Source organism: Macrobrachium rosenbergii, chromosome 37 (genome assembly GCF_040412425.1).
Source record: "Macrobrachium rosenbergii isolate ZJJX-2024 chromosome 37, ASM4041242v1, whole genome shotgun sequence".
NCBI lineage: Eukaryota > Metazoa > Arthropoda > Malacostraca > Decapoda > Palaemonidae > Macrobrachium > Macrobrachium rosenbergii.
The window spans coordinates 209,486-230,709 of NC_089777.1; the positions used below are offsets into that span (position 1 = coordinate 209,486).

General features: G+C 38.3%; 1 protein-coding gene across 9 annotated transcripts in view; it reads right to left on the reverse strand.

Moving 5' to 3' along the window:
* Nucleotides 1-21,224, reverse strand: part of eIF5 (eukaryotic translation initiation factor 5) — a 228,662-nt gene that overhangs the window by 106,184 nt on the left and 101,254 nt on the right. For 5 of the 9 annotated variants that reach the window (XM_067081265.1, XM_067081259.1, XM_067081262.1 and 2 more), the window contains one exon: nt 2,806-3,001. The gene's annotated coding sequence lies outside the window, so the exon portion shown is untranslated. The remainder of the gene's footprint in view (nt 1-2,805; nt 3,002-21,224) is intronic. The other 4 variants (XM_067081260.1, XM_067081266.1, XM_067081268.1 and 1 more) reach the window with 1 other exon arrangement.

Here is a 21,224-nt window from a genome sequence, read left to right on the forward strand (position 1 = left end):
ACCAAGACACCGACAGTGCAACTCCGCCATCCTCTGAGGCATCTCATCTTCATAGTTGGGGTCCTCATGCCCCTAACCTTGGTGCTGGTACTGGAGCAGGACCGAGGCCTAAGACTGTGGGACTGCCTCAAGGGCCTACTCTTCCACAAGTGTGATCTGTCCTTCTTTCCCATAGCTGAAGCTGCCTTTGATTTTTCTCCATCCACTTTGGTACTTCGCTGGGGGGAGGAGGGGGAGGCAGAGAGGGACTAGATCACTTTTTGGGTCTGCAGTCTTATCCTGTCACCACTCGTCAATCTTTAAGGGATGGGCTAATTATATGTCATGTGTACCCCCCGACCAAGCAAACTTTAAGGGAGGCCATATTTAAGAAAAAAACACATCACTGGAAAGAGGAAGATATGCAAATGCACATGGTGCAAGAAAAAAAAAATTCTACAAAATTTTCCCTACTTTCTACTGGAAGTTCAAAGTGACTATTTACAAGCCTGTGTGGGGCTTCTTTTACTAAATACTCAATTTTACCAAGTTATACAAGTTTTTTCTGATAATTTATTTTATTTTGTAAAATTATTACACCTCACACAATATCATAACGGATAAGAATTTAAATCAGTAACAAATTCTGAGTATATTTGTTGTACAATATTTACGTAAATTTAACAAGACTGGGAGGTGCAGTAACTTTTTTTGGAGGTATACATATTTTTTATAATATTTCTTTACACTTTTATTTGCAAAACTACAATTATAACTGACATACCATATAAGATAAGAACTAAAACCAACAACAATCTCTGGGTATATTTATGAGCAAATAAATAAAAAGATGTCATGGGAGAGAGAGGAGCAAGATATCCCCCCAACAAGTCAAGAACAATACTGATCTCCCTGAGATGCCCACTGACTGAGCTGGGCTGAGTCTAAAGTTGCCACCAGTCATTTATGGAGCATTGAAGTAATGGAAACTCTTTCCCGTTCGTTACAGCCAAATCATATGGCACGTACTCTTATTACTCATATGAAGATTCCCATCCAATACCCAAAACCTGTTATAAATACTCATATGAGGATTCCTGTCCAAGATTTTTTTTCCCCTGGTCCCCAAAGCTAGTAGGTTGAGAGACAGGGATGGCTTTGCTCCATTATGAAGCCAATGACCCTCTTAACAACCTTGTCTGTCATGGCTTCTTTGAAGAAACCCAGTGCCAGGGAGGGACAACTGCTGGAGTTGCTGACAGAGGCCGAGGAGGAGGGCTAAGAGTTGCCCCACGCAAAAGATGTGCTCCCCAAATGTGGGTCTACCACCAACGGAGACATGAATATGGCTTGTCTTTCCCCACATAACGACACAATTCTGGCTTCTCATCAGCGGTAGCCATCTCACAAACGAAGGAGGCCGGCATGTGGTCCAACACCACGTACAAAGAGCACAACACACAGCACTAAGCCCATAAAAAGGGGCAGGAACACAAACAACAAAAGGGTGCACACATGGCAGATACAAAAGAAAATCTCAGCATGGGAGCTAACAAAATGGAAGGTCACAAGCTACCTGGCCTTCCCGATAGGAATTTATTTTTTAATATACATTTATATTTAGTCAGTGACAGCCAAAAACCACCTTGCACATGAAGCTCCATTTATGAAGCATAGGTTGTAGAGAGAGGGAGAGAGAGAGAGATGAAGCTCATTTATGAAATGAGAGAGAGAGAGAGAGAGAGAGAGAGAGAGAGAGAGAGAGAGAGAGAGAGAGAGAGAGAGAGAGAGAGAGATGAAGCTCATTTATGAAATGAGAGAGAGAGAGAGAGAGAGAGAGAGAGAGAGAGAGAGAGAGAGAGAGAGAGAGAGAGAGAGAGAGAGAGAATTTTACTTTTGTTAACCCTTTAACGCCGACTGAGAGAGAGAGAAAGAGAGAGATTTTACTTTTGTTAAGCCTTTAACGTCGACTGAACGTATTTTACGTCAATGAAAATTGTCTGTCGGGTGCCAAGTGGACATAAAATACGTGCTGTGATTTTTTGAAAAAACTTTCTTTCTGCTTCGGCGCTAACTCTCAAACCGCGCCGGCATACAGGAGACGCTTTTGTAAATAGAGGCTCGGCATTCAAGGGTTAACAGCCACAGTATATACATTTTCTTGCACTCTATCACAGTAATATTACAAGCTAACATAACTATACTGCTGATGTGTGTGTAAATCATATCTTTGTCTGGATGAGGTATATCCCAACAGCAATATATGTTTCTTCCTTGTTGAGGAGAAGATAAAGCAGTAGTTACTTTTTAGACTTAATCCTTATGTAACACTGAAATTTTTCACTAATCCAGGACTCCTAAGATCCGAGCGGTGTCAGATAAGCGGAGGTCTACCTGAATGATACCATAATAGGGTTTAATACATATACTTCAAAATGATTTAAAATAATAATAACAAATGCAAAATAAAAAATGTACTGTAACGTTGACAATTACCATTTGTGAAACAAATGCAAAATAAAAAATGTACTGTAACATTGATAATTACCATTTGTGAAACAGACACTTTATCACTAACACTTGAAACATACCAAAACACTGGACTTCAATTCACATGCTCAAAATGATAGTTAAGATGTGCTTTTAACATACAAAGTACCAAGAAAGGGTATAATGACATAGACAGTATCAAGAAAGGGTATAACGACATAGACAGTATCAAGAAAGGGTATAACGTATTACATGTGCACCTAACCACATAGGCTCTTTGCTACAAACACCTTAGTAACAAGCAATGGCATGCTACCTTCAGCTTAAAAGACTTACCTTTGGAGAGCAGCGGTATGGGGGCAGTAGAGAGAGCCACATTCATAGAATAAATTTCAGGTTTTGACTGGGAGGAGCGCAACAGTGCTCCAAAAGATCGTTCTGCCTTTCTCCTGTTGTTTGGTACAGCATAAGTGGGTTCTTGGTGTCCACAAATGGACAACAGCTACTAAATCAAATTAATACAAAGACACTGCTGGAAAGAATAAAAGATTACAATGAAAATCATGAGAATACAACTTAGCTGCAAAATATAACTTCTTTCAAGTGGATACACAAGATCTTCATTCTTTACTAAGAGCTGAGTCAAAATACCCAATTACTTTACATGAAATAATTTTATATTGACCTTATAATACGACTATTTTAAAAAATGCCCAATATTAGTGAGAACTCCAGTCTGGAAACACATTCTTGAACAATCTTGCTTTCAACTTCTTTAGCTCATTTAGTACAGCCAAGATTGGTGATTACATTACAGAATAAGTAAATTGTTCATTGATATTAGGAGGTACAAATAACTCTTTTATAAAACATTTATGGCATCCACAATCGGACCATGACTCATTTTAAACACCTTCATCAAGTGATAACTGTATCTCTTTATCAACTTGATGAACTGTGGATTTTACTGGATTTCCTTCTGCACATACCTCTATCACATCTTGATTTGCTTCATTTGGTGATGCACTTGAAGTTACCTTAGATTGTTACTCAATTTTAGATTTAGGATTAAGCTATTATTACAAATTATTTGGGATTAAAGGTTGTTTTACTTTCATCACTTATTATTATTATTAAAAATAGTTTTACCACACCACTGACCTAATTACGGTATACATTTCTGCTACATTTATTCACTTTATATTTTTTGGTTACACCATATATATCAACTCCATATATGAACCATGTGTATTTTACCATTTGTATGAGTATTAACCTTTTTGGTGATTTTTTCCATTTATATGAGTTTTGACATGTAAGTTGTCAGACTTGTTAATGATCTATCATAATTTATTCTATATTACCAGTCTATGATTTTTATTCAACTAGTGTCTTATATGCACACTCATGCTTGAACTAGTGTCTTATATGCACACTCATATGCATCTCATGTTGATGACATGCTTTTGATATATATCTTCATGTCTATGCTATACAGCATAGTATTCTTTGTATGTTTTATATATCAGTTTCTTTAATGACACACATATGACTTTACTTAATATACATTTCACATACTGATTCCATTTAACCCTTAAAGGGATGGGTTAATTATATATCATGCACACCCCAAGACCAGGCAAACTTTAAGGTTGGCCAATTTAGGAGAAAAAAAAAAAAAAAAAAACAATCGAATGCAGAAGATGTAAGAATAAATTCAAAAAAATTTTCCCTACCTTCCATGGGAAGTTGAAAATTATATACAACCCTGTGTGGGGCTTCTTTTACAATACACTTATAAATTTTATCAGGTTATACATGTTTTTTCTAATAATTTATTTTATTTTGTAAAATTCTAATTACAGCTCATACAATATCATAACAGATAAGAATTAAAATCAGTAACACATTCCGAGTATATTTGTTGTAAAATATTTACATAAATTTACTGAGATCGGGAGATGCAGTAACTTTTTTGGATGTGTGCATGTTTTTTCTATTATTTCTTCGCACTTTTCTTTGCAAGATGGCATTTTTATGATAAAATTGTTTCATAGATATTTACCAAGCAATTTTATAGCTACTAGCTTTCTACACGGCAGTCTAATAAAATTCTAATTTTTGCAGTGGCATTACCATAGCTTGTGTAGGTGGCAGTATCCCACCCACTTTTGGGCCTGTTGGGTACAACTCAGCAGAGGATCAATTCGTTTGATGCCCAATGTCCACTGAGGAAAGGCTCATGGCAGGCTCTCATTATGTAATTGCTTGTTAAGTATATATAAAACTTTATCATACAAATTATTTTTATATAAGTGACTTACAAAGCATTTTATATAAGTGACTTACCAAGCAATGACATAGCTGACTCCACATTGTGAGGAGGTGGGAATCATGGACAGCTTTTAATCCAAAATATTAACCCTTAAACGCCGAGCCTCTATTTACAAAAGTGTCTGCTGTATGCCGACAGCGTTCGGGAGTTAGCGCCAAAGCAGAAAAAAAGTTTTTTTCAAAAAATCACAGCACGTTTAGTTTTTAAGATTAAGAGTTCATTTTTGGCTCCTTTTTTATATTTGCCTGAAGTTTAGTATGCAACCATCAGAAATGAAAAAAAATATCATATATAATTGCATACAAATCACGCTGTGAGCAAAACGGTTAAAGCTAATCAGTTATTTTTTTTCTTTGTATTGTACACTAAATTGCGATGATTTTGGTATATAACAAATTGTAAAACGATCAAAGCAACACAGAGAAAATATTATCACAAAATGATGCATGAATTAAGTAACGTCTGCGGACGTAAAAAAAATTTTTTTTTTAAATTCACCATAAATCAAATATTGTGCTAGAGACTTCCAATTTGTTGCAAAATGAAGGTAATTGATTGAATATTAATAGACTGTAAGTGTTTTAGCTTACAATTGCAGTTTTCAACCATTTCGGTCGAGTCAAAGTTGACCGAAGGTTGAAATTTTGGCACTTATCATGATTTATATGAAAATATTTCAAAATTGATAAAAGCTACAACCATGCGTTATGTTTTGTTGTATTCTACATGAAATTGCGCAGATTTTCATATATAAAACTTTATGTAACGACTAATATAAAACGGTGCAAACATTATGACAAAGTGACGAAAAAATTTCCGAGATGTTCGGCAGAGTTACCATGCGGACGTAAGGAAAAAGTTTTATCAAAAATTCACCATAAATCGAAATATTGTGCTAGAGACTTCCAATTTGTTGCAAAATGAAGGTAAATGATTGAATATTACTAGAATGTAAGAGTTTTAGCTTACAATTGCGTTTTTCGACCATTGCGGTTGAGTCAAAGTTGACCGAAGGTTGAAATTTTGGCACTTATCGTGATTTATACGAAAATATATTTCAAAACTGATAAAAGCTACACCATGAGTTATTTTTTGTTGTATTCTACATGAAATTGCGCACATTTTCATATATAAAGTTTTATGTAACGACGAATATAAAACGGTGCAAACATTACGACAAAGTAACGAAAGAATTTCTGAGATGTTTGGCAGAGTTACCGCGCGCGGATGTAAGGAAAGTTTTTTTTTTTTTTAAAAAATTCACCATAAATCGAAATATTGTGCTAGAGACTTCCAATTTGTTGCAAAATGAAGGTAAATGATTGAATATTACTAGAATGTAAGAGTTTTAGCTTACAATTGCAGTTTTCGACCATTTCGGTCGAGTCAAAGTTAACCGAAGGTTGAAATTTTGGCACTTATCATGATTTATATGAAAAAATTTCAAAACTGAAAAAGCTACAATAGCTACAACCATGAGTTATTTTTTGTTGTATTCTACATGAAATTGCACACATTTTCATATATAAAACTTTATGTAACGACTAATATAAAACGGTACAAACATTATGACAAAGTGACGAAAGAATTTCCGAGATGTTTGGCCGAATTACACATCGCGGACGTAAGGAAAAAGTTTTTTCAAAAATTCACCATAAATTGAAACATTGTGCTAGAGACTTGCAATTTGTTGCAAAATGAAGGTAAATGATTGAATATTACTAGAATGTAAGAGTTTTAGCTTACAATTGCGTTTCTCGACCATTTCAGTAAAGTCAAAATTTGACCGAAGGTTGAAATTTTGTCACTTATCGTGATTTATATGAAAATATTTCAAAACTGATACAAGCTACAACCATGGGTTATTTTTTGTTGTATTTTACATGAAATTGCACACACTTTCATATATAAAACTTTATGTAACGGCTAATATAAAACGGTGCAAAAATTACGACAAAATGGCGAAAGAATTTCTGAAATTTTCGGCAGTTACCGCGCAGACATAAGGAAAAAGTTTTTTTCAAAAATTCACCATAAATCGAAATATTATGCTAGAGACTTCCAATTTGTTGCAAAATGAAGGTAAATGATTGAATATGATTGAATATTACTAGAACGTAAGAGTTTTAGCTTACTATTGCCTTTTTCGACCATTTCGGTTGAGTCAAAGTTGGCCGAAGGTTGAAATTTTTTGTAGTCGACGTAAGGTACGTCCACTCGACTTACGATACGTCCAGTCTGCGTTTAAGGGTTAATAACGATAATGACTTTGAACTAGGAAGGTTGCTAGCATTGGGTCAATGACTGCTGTACCTTACCTGGTAACAGAGCTGCTTCAGGCAGGTACTGCCTCTGGTCAGCACTAATCTTAACCTGTAGAGGATGTGGCAGTATGGCCAAGAGTCGCCCCTACTTCAGTGGGTACTTTGCAGCCATGGAAGTTCACCTATGGCCGACAAAGACAAAACTAGTGCCCTTGCCCTGGGCATTGACCAAAATAAAAACATAACACTGTCACCTACAACCAAAATTATAAACCACCACCCTAACCACTAAAAACTGGAGGGTGCTCCAGGTACAGACAGTCCCCCATTATCTGCGATCCAGTTTTACAGCACCTGTCTAGTGACAATGGTAGCTGGATTTTCGACACCAATCTCCAGTTATTGGTGCTGATCCCCCGGTTATCGGCGCTGATCCCCCGGTTATCGGCGCTATTACTGCTGATTTTCGGTTATCGGCATGCTATCGGGAACGAAGCCCCTGCCAGTACAACAAGGCGAGGAGACAGCAGAGGGACAGAGAACCCCATAAGCTTCCTTTTCCAACACTATGCCAGCCACGGATAAAGGGCCCAAAGTACAATAGTTATCAAATACAGTTTCCACGTCTTCAAGATAATGTGAAGCAAACACCGATCGACACTTCCAAAATGTTGATTGTAGAATGTTCTCAAGAGATATGTCAAAAAGCTAGAGACGTTGCAACAACCAGAACCTCATGAGCTTTGACCTTAATGGCAGGTAAAACTTCTTGAACTTGAGAGTGCACTTCTGTAATCAAACTTCTAAGGAAGAAAGAAACCGCATTCTCTGACAGAGGACGTGAAGGGTTCTTCACTGAGCACCAAAGCTTGTCGGAGAGTCCTCTGGTCTTTTCTGTCCTCTGAAGATAGTACTTCAAGGCTCTTACAGGACAAAGAAGTCCCTCTTCTTCCTCTGGGCTGAGGATATCCACTAAGCTCTTAATAATGAACAAACGAGGCCATGGCTTGGAAAAGTCTTCATTCTTGGAGAGGAAACCAAGAGAGAGAACATACTGCATTTCCACTTGAAAAGCCTTTCTTGCTGAAGGCTTGCAGCTCGCTAATGTGTTTGGAGGTGTCCAATGCCACGAGAAGAGAGTCTTCAGTTCCTAGTGAGATTCTTAAAAGAGGTCGAGTGAGATTTCGAAAGTTGAGCTAGTAAGCCAGTTCAGAACAGCGTCCAAATTCTAGGAGGCAAATTCAGGCTTTTCTAATTTGGAGGTTTCGAAGGATCTGATGAGGTCGCTGACGTCTTGGTTGGATGATAGATCCAGGCCCCTATGTTTAAACACCGAAGACAGCATTGATCTATACTCCTTGATGGCTGAGGGAGACAACTTCCTATCAGCCGTCAGGAAAATAAAAAGTCACTTAACTGACTTATAGAAGTTTCAGAAGATGAGATGTTATTATGTTGGCACCATCCTCTGAAAACTGACCACTTGGATTGGAAGAGCTTGCTAAAAGATGATCTTCTGCACCTAACAATGGCTTATGCAGCTTGCCTCAAAAAGCCTTTTGCTCTGACGAGGCTCCTAACAGTGTGAGGCCTCATAGGGCCAGAGCAGACAATCCTTGATGGAACTTGAGGAAGTGGGGCTGTTTGAGCAGTGACTGTTTTGTGGCAGAAGTCTTGGGAGGTCAACTAGCAGACGTTGCAGATCTGGAAACCATTCCTTCCTGGGCCAGAATGGAGTGATCAGGGTAACTGAGACATTCTGGTGAGAGGAGAACTTGCTGATTACCTACCTGATCAATCCAAAAGCTGGGAAAGCATACACATCCAGGTCCACCCAGTCCAACAGCATGGCATCTGTCACCCATGCAAGAGGGTCCGGGACTGGGGAGCAAAGGAGAGGCAGATGATGATGATGTCGTGAAGGGGTCCACAGCTGGTTTGCCCCTAAGTTTCCAGAGATCGTCGCATATGAGGGAATCCAAGGTCCACTCTGTTGGCAAAACCTGATTGCAATGACCGAATTTGTCTGCGAGGACGTTCATTTTTCCCTGCACAAAGCGAGTGATAATCTTCACTTGGTCCTGCTCCACCCAGGGAAAGAGGCCTTTTGCCGTCTCGTAGAGAGTGAAGGAATGGGTGCCCCCTTGTTTGTGGACATAAGACAGCACCATGGAGTTGTCCGCATAAACTGCTACTTTGCTGGAAACTAGAGGAGAGAAGTCCTGGAGACCCAGGTGACTGGCCTTTAGTTCCAGACCACATCCCTGAGATCTTTTGACTCCCTACAAGGGCTCCCAACGTAGATGATTCAGAATAAAATTCTAGGTCGGGGTGCAACAGTAGCAAGTGTCTTTCTACGGACAACCACCATCGAAGGTCCATCTTGATCTCTGAGGGTATGGGGAAAATGAAGGAGTCCAGTTGGGTTTTTCTGCTCCAGCACACTATCAGATAAAACTGCAGAGGCCTCATGTGAAGCCTGCTCAACTTCACAAACGGTTCTACTGAGGCTAAGGTCCCCAGCAGACTCATCCACAGAAGCGCTGAGCAAGTTCTTTGGTCTAGGAACTCGCGGACAGTCTGGAGACAGGAGTCCATCCGTTTGGGATATAGAAACACCCAAAAAGTGTTTGAGTCGATTCATCCCTGAATAGGGAATCTTCCATTTTGGAACTAATTATGACTTATGAAAGTTTGACCAAAATGCCCAACTCCTGCACCAGGCGAAGAGTCTTGTTTAAGTCCTCACCGCACTTCTCGTCTGAAGGAGAGGGGCGCAGCCAATCGTCATGACAAAGACAAACGTTGAGTCCAAAGAAGGTGAAGCCATTTCCCAAGAAGAGCGAAGACTCGAGTGAACACTTGTGGGGCTGTGGACAGGCCAAAGCACAAGGCTCGAAACTGGAGAAATTTCCCCAAAACACAAAGCGCAGGAACTTTCTTGAATCTGGATGTATCGGGACATGGAAATAGGTGTCCTGCATGTCCAGGGTGATCATCCAGTTGCCCTGATGGAGGGAGCACATGACAGTAACTGGTCTCTATGTCAATTTGATCAGCAACTTTGATATGGAAGGTTTCTCTTGGAAAAGGATGGAATATCCATCCCTCAACACTTGCACTACCCAAGGTTCTGCCCCTCTGCTCCTCCATTCCTCCCATAAGAGGTGTAGCCTGGCTCCAACTGAGGCATGAACTGTTCTCATTTCTTGGCAACTGGTTTAAATGACGACTTCCTGATCGATCTAGACGTGTGTGTGTGTGTGTGTGTGTGTGTGTGTGTGTGTGTGTGTGTGTGTGTGTGTGTGTGTGTGTGTGTGTGTGTGTGTGTGTGTGTGTGTGTGTGTGTGTGTGTGTGTGTGTGTGTGTGTGTGTGTGTGTGTGTGTGTGTGTGTGTGTGTGTGTGTGTGTGTGTGTGTGTGTGTGTGCAGATTGCTCCGAGGTCTAAACCTTCCTCCTCAAAAGAGCTGAGGCTGTGGAGGACAGGACTTTGTTGCTGTTGCGGAGGCTTCCTTAGGCTGCTTGGAAGATTGAGCCAGAAGATCAGTTGTAGATTTTTTCTGAAGATCAGACAGGATCTCCTTAACAGTGTCTTGGGGGAAGCGATGGGATTTGTCAAATGGAGAGAATAAGAGGGCTGACTTCTGTGTTGCAGTGACCCCTTTAATGGCGAAGGAGCACCAAGGCTCTCGCTTCTTCAAGATTCCCATCAAATACAAGGATGCAAGCTCAGAAGAACCTGCCTTATCCGCACAGGAGAAAACTCCCAACCAGGACCAGGCAATTTTCTTGCCAAAGCCCCCACCATCCAATCGAGGAAGCTAAAAATTTCTAATACCTTGAACAGGTTCTTGACAAGATGATCCAGTTCGGGCGACGAGAATGAAACCTTGGCTGTGGAGAACGCAGAACAATGTGTGGCATCAACCAAACGAGAGTAATCCTCCTGGGAGGAGGCGGAGACTCCCAAGGAGGGAGCTTCCCCGGTGGAGTAGAATAGATACTTTTTCTTGAGAAGTTTGGAAGGAGGGAAGGCAAAGGTTGCTTTACCTTGGTCCCTCTTCATGGCCAGCCACTCATCCACTCCTCGAAGAACTCTCTTCAAGGAAGAGGAAAGCACTAGCTTGGGGAGGCAAATGACGTCAGCAGCCCATTTCCTCATAAGGAATGTCGAGGCTGAGGAATCAGGAGCAGCAGGCTCCAAGAAGTCTGGAAAACCCACCAAAAAGATTCTAAGCAACGAAACATAAGCAGACAAAGGAGCGGTATCTTGTTCCAATTCATCAGGCGCCTTTGCTCTTGGAAACGGCTGTTTTCTTCTTTAAAAACCCCACAAGTTCCTCAAGCTGACACTATATCAGGGCTAAAGCAGAATCTTCCTGTGCTGATGAAGAGGAAGAGGCACCGAGTGTCCTACAGTTGACACCGAGCACCCAAATTGACTGAGCACTCCACAGTTGGCACTGAGCGGTCAGGTGCGGAAGATTGATGCGGCGAAGGGGACGCCAAGCGAGTCAAAGGAGAGAGGTGCTCTGAGCTGAGAGAGTGCTTAGCAGACGGTGACGGGCGCTAACTAGAAGTACCATGTTGTTTTGAGACCAAAATCAGGTGCTCGTGACTCTAGAGGCTCTGGACTATCCCAAAAAGGTTGATGACAAGCAGAAGAAGCAGTAGCAGGCGGAACAGCAAAACTCCAGGAGGGCTGAGGACTAACACTAGCCTCCTTATATCTATTGACTGGAGAAGGGAAGCTGTCTGCCACATCTGAGCACCTCTTCAAAGGCCAAGAGGAGGAGGATTGACGCTGCTGACGCCTCGCCCGGCAGTCTTCTGAATCCGACGACAGACAAGAAGCATTGAACAAGATGGCTTTCCAATGGCACTCTGTCATAGCCTGGGACTGTGCAACAGGCTCGACAGAGGGTCGACTGCCCGTGGGCAAACCCCACTTGCCTCCCTTGGACCTCTGGTATGTCTTCTCCATGGTGTGGGGCAGCAGAACAGGGACCTTCTTCTAGGATCACCAGTGGGACAGGCAGCCACCTCCTCAACACTGACACTTGGCGTCGTTTTCAATAGAAAATCCCTGAGAGAGGAACCTAACTCCATAACACTATTGGTCAAGATTTCAAATTTATCAAATTTTGCCTCGAGACAGGCAACAGCGTTGGGATCAGAAGCATGGGAACCTGGTAAAGGAGTCTGAGGTAAAGGTGTAGGAGGGTTAAGGATGGGAGACATAGCTGCCTTCCTTTTCCTATTTCAGGCTAATTTGTCCAGATGGGACTTCAAAGGTCTTCCATTTACTATCTTCCCAATCCTGACACTTTGGACATGTAAGCTCTCTACCACATTCCTGGCCCCTACACTTGACATGCTTGAGAGTGCGAATCATAAGTCACCTTATTAAGTCTAGTTTTACATCCCTCCATGTAATAACGAATGCTTGAAGAGCTGGAGTCTGACATATTTGCCTGTCTTTAGAAATAAAGTTAACTAACGATGGTACTAAGATACTAAAAGCCAACACAAAAAAGTGAGAGAGAATACTTCAAAAATACAGGACAAAATCCAAAAAAGATGAAGCAGCAACTGCACAAGACTACCAATGTTAATCGGGCACTGGGAGAAAATGAATTGATCCTCTCTGCCGAGTTGTACCTATCAGTCCCGAAAGTGCGTGGGACCCTGTCACCTACATAAGCGATGGCAGTGCCATCGCAAAAATTTGAATTTCATTAGATTGCCATATAGAAAGCTAGTAGCTATGTAGGCAGTCCGCGGTTTACGACGGGTCCGGCTTACGACACTTTTCAAATATATTCATTAAATTATTTCCCGGTTCACGAGACGTGTTCCAGGGTTACGACGCCGATCTGACGGAAGAAAACGGCGGAATAATCAAAATTTAGAGATTTTTTTATGAAAACCCCAATAAACATGCAGTTTACATCGTTTTCAACACACCAAAAGCATTACGTAAGGTTTTTATTTGGATTTTTGATGATTTTCGACAAGGTGTAAGAAAGGAACCCACCCCCGTAAACCAGGGACTGCCTGTAATTGCTTGGTAAGTCATTATACAAAAATTACAATTATAACTGACATCATATCATAAAAGATAAGCACTAAAACCAACAGGAATCTCTGGGAATATCTATGAGCAAATACACAAAAAGGCATCATGGGAGAGAGGAGCAAGACATCCCCCCAATCAAGTCAAAAAACATACTGATCTCCCTGAGATGCCCACTGGCTGAGCTGAGGCCATTGAAGTGCTGGAAATTCTTTCCCGCTCGATAAAGACAAATCTTATGGCGCTTAACCCTTAACCCTCTAACGCCGAGCCTCTATTTACAAAAGTGTCTGTCGTATGCCGGCGGCGTTCGGGAGTTAGCGCTGAAGCGGAAAAAAATTTTTTTTCAAAAAATCACAGCACGCTTAGTTTTCAAGATTAAGAGTTCATTTTTGGCTCCTCTTTTTGTCATTGCCGGAAGTTTAGTATGCAACCATCAGAAATGAAAAAAATATCATTATCATATATAAATATTGAAATATATGGCAGCGCAAAAAAAAAATTTCATATATAATTGTATACAAATCGTGCTGTGAGCAAAACGGTTAAAGCTAACGAGTTACTTTTTTTTCTTTGTATTGTACACTAAATTGCGATGATTTTGGTATATAACAAATTGTAAAACGATCAAAGCAACACAGAGAAAATATTATCACAAAATGATGCATGAATTCATAATGCACGGACGTAAAAAAGTTTTCAAAAATTCACCATAAATCAAAATATTGTGCTAGAGACTTCCCGTTTGTTGAAAAATGAAGCTAATTGATTGAATATTACTAGACTGTAAGTATTTTAGCTTACAATTGCAGTTTTCGACCATTTCAGTCGCGTTCAAGTTGACCGAAGGTAGAATTTTTTCTATTTATCGTGATTTATATGAAAATATTTCAAAACTGATAAAAGCTACAACCATCAGTTACTTTTTTGTTGTATTCTACATGAAATTGCACACATTTTCATATATAAAAATTTATGTAACGGCTAATATAAAACGGTGCAAACATTACGACAACGTGACGAAAGAATTTCCGAGATGTTCGGCCGAGTTACCGTGCGAACGTAAGGAAAAAGTTTTTTCAAAAATTCACCATAAATCAAAATATTGTGCTAGAGACTTCCAATTTATTGCAAAATTAAGGTAAATGATTGAATATTACTAGAATGTAAGAGTTTTAGCTTACAATTGCGTTTTTCGACCATTTCGGTCGAGTTAAAGTTAACCAAAGGTTGAAATTTTGGCAGTTATCATGATTTATATGAAAATATTTCAAAACTGATGAAAGATACAACCATGAATTATATTCTGTTGTATTCTAAATGAAATTGCGCATTTTCACATATTAAACTTTATGTAACGACTAATATAAAACGGTGCAAACATTACGACAACGTGACAAAAGAATTTCTGGCGCGGACGTAAGGAAAAAGTTTTTTTTCAAAAATCCACCATAAATCGAAATATTATGCTAGAGACTTCCAATTTATTGCAAAATGATGGAAAATGATTGAATATTACTAGAATGTAAGAGTTTTAGCTTACAATTGCGTTTTTTGACCATTGCGGTCAAGTCAAAGTTGACCGAAGGTTGAAATTTTGGCACCAATCGTGATTTATATGAAAATATTTCAAAACTGATAAAAGCTACAACCATGGGTTGTTTTTTGTTGTATTTTACATGAAATTGCACACATTTTCATATATAAAACTTTATGTAACGGCTAATATAAATCAGTGCAAAAATTACAAGAAAATGACGAAAGAATTTCTGAAATTTTCGGCCAAGTTAATGCGCGGACGTAAGGAAAAAGTTTTTTTTAAATTCACCATAAATCGAAATATTGTGCTAGAGACTTCCAATTTGTTGCAAAATGAAGGTAAATGATTGAATATTACTAGAATGTAAGAGTTTTAGCTTACAATTGCGTTTTTCGACCATTTCGGTCGAGTCAAATTTGACCGAAGGTTGAAATTTTTTGTAGTCGACGTACGGTACGTCCACTCGGCACCCAACAGACAATTTTAGTTGATGTACGATACGTCCAGTCAGCGTTTAAGGGTTAACCGCCGACTGGACGTATAGTACGTCGACTAAAATTGTCTGTTAGGTGCTGAGAGGACGTATGGTACATCGACTACAAAAAGTTTCTTTCAATATTCGCGGAAAAATAGTTATAGGCCTAGTTTGCGAAAGATTTTAAATCACGCGCCTTGAAGGATGCTGGGAGTTCACGGATCACGCTGTTGTTTTGTTTACAAGCGTTACCCAGCCGCACATGCACCAATTTCTTTCTTCTCGCACTACAGAGCATCAGCGACGCATCTCAGAAATTCTTTCATCATTTTGTCGTAATTTTTGCACCATTTTATATTAGTCGTTACATGAAGTTTTATATATGAAAATGTGTGCAATTTCATGTAGAATACAACAAAAATAAACCCATGGTTAAAGCTTTTATCAGTTTTGAAATATTTTCATATAAATCACGATAAGTGCCAAAATTTCAACCTTCGGTCAACTTTGACTTGACCAAAATGGTCGAAAAATGTAATTGTAAGCTAAAACTCTTACATTCTAGTAATATTCAATCATTTACCTTCATTTTGCAACAAATTGGAAGTCTCTAGCACAATATTTCGATTTACGGCGAATTTTTGAAAAAACCTTTTCCTTACCTCCGCGCGCTAACTTGGCTGAAAATCTCAGAAATTCTTTTGTCACTTTGTCGTAATTTTCGCACAGTTTTATATTAGGCCTTACATAAAGTGTTATACATGAAAATGTGCGCAATATCATGTAGAATACAACAAAAAATAACTCATAGTTGTAGCTTTCATCAGTTTTGATATATTTCCATATAAATCACAATATATAGAAAAATTCAACCTTCGGTCAACTTTAACTCGACCGAAATGGTCGAAAACTGCAATTGTAAGCTAAAACACTTACAGTCTAGTAATATTCAATCAATTACCTTCATTTTGCAACAAACGGGAAGTCTCTCGCACAATATTTCGATTTATGGTGAATTTTGTGATAATATTTTCTCTGTGTTGCTTTGATCATTTTACAATTTGTTATATACCAAAATCATCGCAATTTAGTGTACAATACAACGAAAAACAATAACTCATTAGCTTTAACCGTTTGCTCACAGCGCGATTTGTATACAATTATATATGAGATTTTTTTTTTTTGTGCTGTCATATATTCCAATATTATATATGATAATGTTTTTTTTTTATTTCTGATGGTTGCATACTAAACTTCAGGCAATGACAAAAAAAAAGGAGCCAAAAATGAACTCTTAATCTTGAACACTAAGTGTGCTGTGATTTTTTGAAAAAAACTTTTTTCCGCTTCGGCACTGACTCCCGAACGCAGCCGGCATACGACAGACACTTTTGTAAATAGAGGCTCGGCGTTTAAGGGTTAATATTAATACTCATATGAGGATTCCCATCCATCACCCAAAACCTGTTATAGACACTCATATGAGGATTCCCAACCATTAAGGGTTAATACTTACACCGTGGTGTATTGAAGGTATTTAATGTTTCATGAGTGTTAAGTGTTGTATATTCTACTGGGCTAGTTCCTCATTGGATGGGCCGATATCGTACTCAGCTAGCACTCTGCTAGGCCCGTGTTCGATTCTCTGGCTGGCCAATGAAGAATTAGAGGAATTTATTTCTGGTAATAGAAATTCATTTCTCGCTATACTGTGGTTCGGATTCCACAATAAGCTGTAGGTCCCGTTGCTAGGTAACCAATTGGTTATTAGCCACGTAAAATAAGTCTAATCCTTCGGGCCAGACCTAGGAGAGCTGTTAATCAGCTCAGTGGTCTGGTTAAACTAAGGTATACTTAAATTATTCTACTGGGCTTCTTTTGATTTGAGTTTACATAGTGTACCATAATGCTAGTTTTCTTGAATTTTAATTATTTCATAATTCTGCCTGCATGTCTCTTTGTTTTGTTACTAATTCTGTGTGGTGGACCACAAGATTGGTGTGGCAGAGCAGATGTAATAAAGTAACCACGAAATTATAACACAGGTAGAGTTTGAGTTTCTGTAATTCGCCTTGCAATAGTTTGATTTTGCAATAGGGTTAGCAGTTAATACCAATAAAACAATATTTTGAAAATATTTTCAAATTTTACGCTCGACGGGCACAGGCAGCAGCATACAATCAGGCAGCAAGAGACCAAATTACAATAGACTAACTTTTTTTCCTCTGTCTGCCATTTTGTTAAAGAAAGTGGTTCATTCAACCGCAAGGCCGCTCGCAATATTATTAAGACAAAATATAGATACAGGCAAGATTTATGATGAGCATAAATTAGCGTATATTACCACAACTTTCAAAGGTGGATCAAGACTAGAGGCAAGTAATTATAGGCCTGTGAGTCTGACATCTCATATTATGAAAGTTTCCGAAAGGGTAATGAAAAAATATATAATGAAACATTTAATGAAAAATAGTTTGTTTAATATAGGACAACATGGTTTTGTACCTGGAAGAAGCACACAAACCCAACTGTTAGTCCACCACGAAAGCATATATAAAAATATGATAAACGAAAAAGATACAGATGTGGTTTACCTAGACTTTGCAAAAGCTTTTGACAAGGTAGACCATAATATATTAGCAAAAAATATGAGAAAACATAACATCGTGGATAAAGTAGGAAGACGGATAAAATAATTTTTGCAAAATAGAAAACAGATAGCGATTGCTAACGATGAGAAATCGGATGAAGCCACGGTAATATCCGGTGTGCCACAAGGTACGGTGTTAGCTGCATTGCTGTTTGTGATTATGATTGCAGACATAGACAGTAATGTTAAAGACTCGGTAGTGAGAAGTTTCGCTGATGACACAAGAATAAGTAGAGAGATTACTTGTGATGAAGATAGGAACTCGCTACAAAGAGACCTAAACAATATATATAAAAATGGGCAGAGGTAAATAGGATGGTATTTAACTCTGATAAATTTGAATCAATAAACTATGGTGATAAAGAAGGAATGCTATATACATATAAAGGACCTAATAATGAGACAATCACAAATAAGGAAGCAGTTAAAGACCTTGGTGTGATGTTGAATAGGAATATGTTATGCAATGACCAAATAGCAATAATATTGGCAAAATGCAAAGCAAAAATGGGAATGTTGTTCCGGCACATCAAAACAAGAAAAGCCGAACACGATTATGCTTTATAAAACGTATGTACGTAGTCCACTTGAATATTGCAATATAATATGGTACCCACACTACCAAAAGGATATTGCACAAATAGAGTGTGTACAAAGGTCCTTTACAGCTAGAATAGAAGAAGTTAAGGACCTTGACTACTGGGAAAGACTACAATCCTTAAATCTATATAGTCTTGAAAGGAGAAGAGAACGCTACATGATTATCCAGGCATGGAAACAGATAGAAGGAACTACTGAAAACATCATGGAGCTAAAAATATCAGAAAGAGCAAGCAGAGGTAGATTAATAGTGCCCAAAACTATACCAGGAAAACTAAGGAAAGCACACAGGACATTAATCCACCACGCACCAGCATCGATAATGCAGCCTCTATTCAATGCGCTACCAGCTCATCTGAGAAACATATCAGGAGTGAGCGTAGATGTGTTTAAGAATAAGCTCGACAAATATCTAAGATGCATCCCAGACCATCCAAGACTGGAAGATGCAAAATATACCGGAAGATGCATTAGCAATTCTCTGGTAGACATCAGAGGTGCCTCACACTGAGGGACCTGGGGCAACCCGAACGAACTGTAAGGTATGTAAGGTAAGGTAAGGTATCCCATCTTCAAGTTAAATATGTTGAAAAAGTAAAAGAGAATGATAAAAGTATTGTTAGTAATATTATACTTGTGTAAATGCGTACAGCCATAAACAACCGAACGAGAAAGAGCTGTTTTGCTAAGAATAACAGAATCGGATAACAACAGCTGTTATGCTTCCATTTCAACCATCGTACGATAGTAAACAATTACTGTAGCTGTTAAAAATGATGTTAACAATTACTGTGGATTTGTTACAAATGACATTAACAATTACCATAGTTGTGTTAACACTGACGTTAAGCAGAATAGGACTGATATATTTTTACATTATACAGTAAACCCCCTGTATTCGCGGGGGATGCGTGCTGCAACCCCCGAAATTGCTACAATCCGTGAATACTTAAGACTCCTCTAAAAACACTCAGAACTGCCTATTTTGATAGTTTAAACACAAAAAAAACTCTAAAAAATGCTTATACCTCAGTATTTTAATAGTTTTATCATCAAATGTGCATTTAGTCATGAAAATATGAAAATCCAGGAATTAGTGAATATTTCTCAGTGAAAAACACACGAATGGGCGAATTTTCCATAAATAATGTGTATATACATTCCACAGAGAAATCCGTGAATAGGTGAGTCCGCTAATAGTGAGACCGCGAATACAAGGGGTTTACTGTACCCTTATTTGCTAGGGAGAAAAGATCAGCAAGGAAATATACTCTTAAATTTATGCTGCAATATGCAGCTGAAGCTAAGAAAACCATGTTCAAACTGCTAATGACTATAAATTATCGTGCATCAGCAACATGGAGAAAACTCCCGTAAACTTCGATATGCCATCAAACTCAACCGTAAATAAAACTGAAAGAAAAGTATTTTAATCACAACTAGTGGTCATGAAAGAACACATTTTACTTTGCTTTCACACTGATGACAGATAATTATGTAAAGCTCATATTATGATGAAATCAAGTGAAAATAGCAAACGGAATCTGTTGATTTTTTACACAAAAAACATGGCCCCCCATTATAAAAAATATAAATTCAGTTCACAACACGATGTATTTAAGTCATAATTTGTATAATGAAAAATAACCTTGTCCCATATAAACAGAGTATCTAGAGAGTCATTTATGCTAACTAGAAGCAAGAAAATTCGCTCTGAATGAAGTTAAACACAGCGAAATAAACTTACCTTGTAATCGCCATCAGCTAATTTCTAAACCAAAACATTGAGCGCTTGTTTGTATTCTATAATAAAATATGAGAATTCATACAATATTATTGGATACAGTGAAGTAAAGCATAACTTATTAAAAGATCCATGGAAAAGATGCATACAGTGTTCGATGTTTGTATAACACTATACCAATAAGTGAACACTACATACGCTAATTTTATATCTCGTGTATTATGCGACCTCCATAAATTAGCTTCAAAATTAGGTCTTTAAAAGTCGCATGATAGGCGAGTATATACAGTACACTCTTTAAAACTCAAATTTTCTGCTTTATTATCCCCTCCTCTTCCAGTTTTTAATTACTACGTGGCCATCACCATTCAAGTATGCCAACGACGAACTGAATCTTGAGGAGTACCCCTTACAGTACACATCTGATTCTTGTTTGTGTTATTCAATTTCTTTTTGTACTCAATTATCATAAGTCAATCTGCTTTCAATTAGCTGATAATAATTACTATTCCGTGTGTGTATAGAGTACTACACTGTATACTGTAGGGTAGGCTACTGTCTATGTATACTGTATACCATAGTGAAGCCTGGGCTAATTCTTGTGTTATCTAATTTCTCTTTATACTGAATTATCATAAGTCAATCTGCATGAACCTTCAGAATTAGTTTACTGTATACCGTAGGCTAGGCTATCATATGTGTATAGATGGTACTGAATACCCTAGTGTAGGCTAGGCTAAATTCAAGATATGTTTTTTCAATATACAACAGGGTTTTTGGAACATAACTCCATTTTAATTAGGACAATACCTGTCCTGTAATCATATCACCAAGTGGTAATGCTTTTATGATACCATTAACATTATTTCATTGTTTAGTGAAAAAGAGTATTGAATTATTATAAGTCAATCTGCATGAACCTCCAGAATTAGCTGATATTAATAATCACTAAACCGTTATATTTATAGAATATACTTTATACTGTAGGCTAGGCTATCATTTATGTATAGATGGTACTGAATACCCTACTGTAGGCTTAGGCTATATTTTAGATATGTTTTTTTGAACAAA